Here is a 4,067-nt window from a genome sequence, read left to right as displayed (position 1 = left end):
CGCCGGCGCGGGCTGCTGACGCCGGCGTAGGGTGCCGGGGCGGAACCACTCCAGCTAAGCCTCCCTCCGTCCTTCCGCATTCGTTTAGCCCTGTCTGCGGCAGCGCCCCGCCCCCAGGCCACGTCCACGTGGACGCACTTGCCCTTCGGCCCACTGCCTGGCCCCAGAGCTCGCTAAGGCTGCCTTGGCACGTGGGGCCTTCCTAGCGGTCTTGGCGAATGCGCTTCATTGGCCTACTGGTTAGCCCCGGAAGTCAACTGCTGAGCTCCACCGGAATTTGACGGCCATGCAAGAGCTTGTGATGACCCAAGCTAACCCTGTATTTTTTACATTAGCAATGAAGAAAGCGTTGCCCGCTAGAGCTCCCCGTTACACAAAAATACCACTGATAAAGCTTTGACAAGGCGATTTTAAGATTAACACTAACTGGTGACTTTGGGCGCCCGCAAAAACATCGTGCAGAGTCCTAGCTCCTGGGTCTGCCAAATTTGTTTTTTCCTTCCAGACCCGAGGCCAAAGCCGCAAACGTGCTGCTCAAGACCCTCGGTCAGGCCGAGAAGCAGCGAGTTTGATCCTTCTCTTCGTGTTTATTGGAGCTGGAGGTACTGGAGCTTGACTGTACAGTATATCATGCGACTGGCATGGTTTAATCCAGATGCCAGTTGGGACAGAAAGAACAACCCAGAACCATGGAATAAACTTGGTCCCAATGGCCAATATAAGCTCTTCGCTATGAACAGGGATGACGGTAAACTGAAGAAAGAAGGCCCTGACTTCTGAATGAGGTGTTTCCCCATAAAGCTGCTCAGATTGAAGGCCTTCCAGAAGTTATCCGCACAATGCTCCATGTAACCAGGATATGGTTTTCTCCTAAATGCACGAAATCATGTTGCTGTGTCCTGTTGACCCCACTGAATAATAAACATGTGAAACTTGAAAAAAACAAACAAAAAGAGTTTAACACTAATTAAGTGGTTCCTCAAACTGGCAACTTCTCAATTTTACTCGAGATTTTTTTTTTTAAGAGATTTTTAAGGACCCCGACTTCCAGGGCCCCCAAATCTACTGAAGCAGAACCTCCGGATAAAAGTCGATACAATTGTCAAAATGGTCCCTTGTTTTCCAGATTTGCTGATGTGAAAAAGTTATAAAATTGTTCTTGAATTTACAATGATAAATGGAAAACATTAAAGTTCTTCAGTCAAAGGTATGCAAGGACTTTGTTGTTGTTTCCAACATTTATTAAAAATCAAATAGAAAATTTTCACATTATTTTAGTTTTCACATCTATATGTACACGCCCCCCCCCCCAATTGAAACAGGATTTCTTCTTTTTTTTTTAAGCCTGCAGCACAAAAGCACAGTGTAGCCTGGCCAACTCATGTGTTGTCATGGAGCTGTGGCCTCCGGGTGTGGGTGAGTGGAAATTACAAGTGCATAGAGATTAGTACAGGCCTCTGGTTGGTAGAGGGTCAGCAAAGAAAGAGGAAGACCCTGCACAAGACGGATGGACACAGTGGCTGCAACAAGGGGTTCGAACAAGAATAATCATGAGGGTGGTGAAGGCCTGGGCAGTGTTTTGTTCTGTTGTGCATAGGGGGGGCTCTGAGTTGGAGAAGCACAAAGCCAGTATGTATAAATACTTCTGTATCAGTAATTTAAATATGGACTCGGGTTGGGACTGCAATCAAAGAATCGCTTTTAGATCCTAGCAGTCCAGTTACCAAATAGAGACTCTTCTAAATTGTCAAGACATGATGATAGTGGCCGTCACTGATTCAAACCGGAACATCTGGGCCCCACTTTCTGTTGTCGAGGTTCGGAGTTTTTCCTTTGATAACCTGATCAATTTCTTCTGTTCATAGGGGTCTGTCCTGTTTTCTACTTTAGTCCGTGTTAGTTTAGGTAGGTAGTATGTTTCTAGACATTTTACCATTTCTTCTAGGTTTTCAACTTTGTTAAGAGTCTACTTCTTCGTAGTATATATATATTTAACTTCTTCATAGTATTATCCTTTTGATTTCAGTTGGTTCTGTTGTGACATCACCCATTCAATTTCTTATTCGTGTTATTTCAATCTTCCTTTATTTTCGTTCGTTAGATGTGTGGGTGGTTACTCTCTTGTTAATTATTTCAAAGAACCAAGGTCTTGTCTTGTTAACTCCTTGTATTATCTTCTTGCAGCTAGGCACTTCTTTTGCTGCTCTTTCTAATTGTTGGAGATGTTGGATTAAGGTCTCCATCTTCCTGGAGATGCACTCCTATTGTTATAAGAGTTGCTGATTACCTATTTAATTGTGTAAGAGTTCACTGTATTTTAAGACTCTTTCAGGGTGCATAGGGGTTTTCTATGGTTATGTTTCTGGTTCGATTGACCTTTAATCATAATATGAATATCCTTGTCTCTTATTTGGACTTTTTTTTTAAGTCTGTTTTGTCAGAAATTAATATTGCCACTCTGCTGCTCTTTTTAAATCGCTGTTAACTTTTTAAAATTTTTTATTTATTTATTTTAAAAATCCTTTTATTAGGGGCTCATACAACTCTTATCACAATCCATTCGTACATCAGTTGTGTAAAGCACATTTGTACATTCATTGCCCAATTTGTTTTATTTTTGTGTGTCTAAGATGTGTCTCTTGTAGAAGGCATATTGATGGGTCCTATTTTCTTATCCATTCTGTTCTTGTCTCTTGACTGGGGCATTAAATTCATTTCTATTCGGTATAATTATTGGTAGGTATGATTTTATTGCTGTCGTTTTGCTGTGCATTTTTGTGCTGCTGATTTCTTTACCCCACATAATTTTAGGTACCGAGTTAATTTTGTTCCTGAGTTTTCTTGCCATTGTCTTCATTGCTGTTTCTTGTTGTTTACTACATTTGTTATGATTTTCTTTTTTTAATTTGGATGGTTTATTGATTTTCTCATCCAAATAAAAAGATGCTACCTTGTGTGGCAGTTCCATCATCTCCTGTCAACTTGAGGGATGGGGTGGAGTCTAGCCTGTCAATCAGGTCATAGCCAATGGTGCCTCTGTGTGGGCATGGCCTTCTCCTGAGGATTTTGGGAACATTTGTCTTCATCCCTGGAGGTGGGAGAGGGACACACTCTTTCTGCTTGACATTCCTGTTGACAAACCACTTGGAGCCATAGCCACGCTGATGGCAGCCAGAGCCCTGGAGCTGGAGGAGCCACTTGGAGAGCCGTGCCAGTGCTGAGATGCTTCCATAAGACTTTCCACCCGCTGCCCTGTGAATCTTCCTGCATTCAGCATCATTGCATGTGTTGCGTGAGTCTGAAAAGCAATTTATAGACTGGTATTGGACATATGGGCTAATATTGGACTATGAACTTGATCTGGACTGGGTGTTTTCTTAATATAAAATTACTCTTTCATATAAAGCGCATTTACACTTATATGAATGTCAATGAATTTGGTTCTCTAGTCTACCCAGACTAACACACTTTGTAATTTATTAATATCTTCCCAAGCTAAGACAGTCTGTTCTAACTTGAAAATTGACTTTCTGTCCATTTGGAACAAGTACACTATTCCCTGTGTTTACTGATTGTCTTAGTTACCAACTGAGATTTCTAGCTCCATAGTTGCGGTGTTTTACTTTGGGTAATTCTCTATGTGGATGACTTCTGGGTAACGCTAGCATGTAGGTGACGCTCAGGTTGTTGTGTGCGGTTGTTCAGTCTCCATCCTAAGAACACCCATTACTATTTCTTGCAAAGCTGGTCTCGTTATTACAAATTCCTTTAATATGTTTATCTGGAAATATCCTAATTTCATTCATATCCAAGGTACAATTTTACTGGGTATAAACTTCTTGACCATTTTCCTCCTCCAGGGTTTTCTCTGTCATATCATTGCCCTCGATTGTAGGCTGTCTGCTGAGAAATGAAAGCTTAGTGTTATTAGTGCCCCTTTGTAACTTTTCATTTTCCTTTCTTCAAATTACTCTACTGCTTTGTCTGTCTTGGAAAGTTTCATGATATGTTGTGATGATTTTTTTTAGGGGGGCGTCTATCCTATTTGAGGTTCATTCAACTTCTTT

The sequence above is a fragment of the Echinops telfairi genome, unplaced genomic scaffold (assembly GCF_000313985.2).
Source record: "Echinops telfairi isolate 266 unplaced genomic scaffold, ASM31398v2 ScPeMD7_7457;HRSCAF=8495, whole genome shotgun sequence".
NCBI lineage: Eukaryota > Metazoa > Chordata > Mammalia > Afrosoricida > Tenrecidae > Echinops > Echinops telfairi.
Note: the sequence above shows the minus strand (reverse complement) of the source record.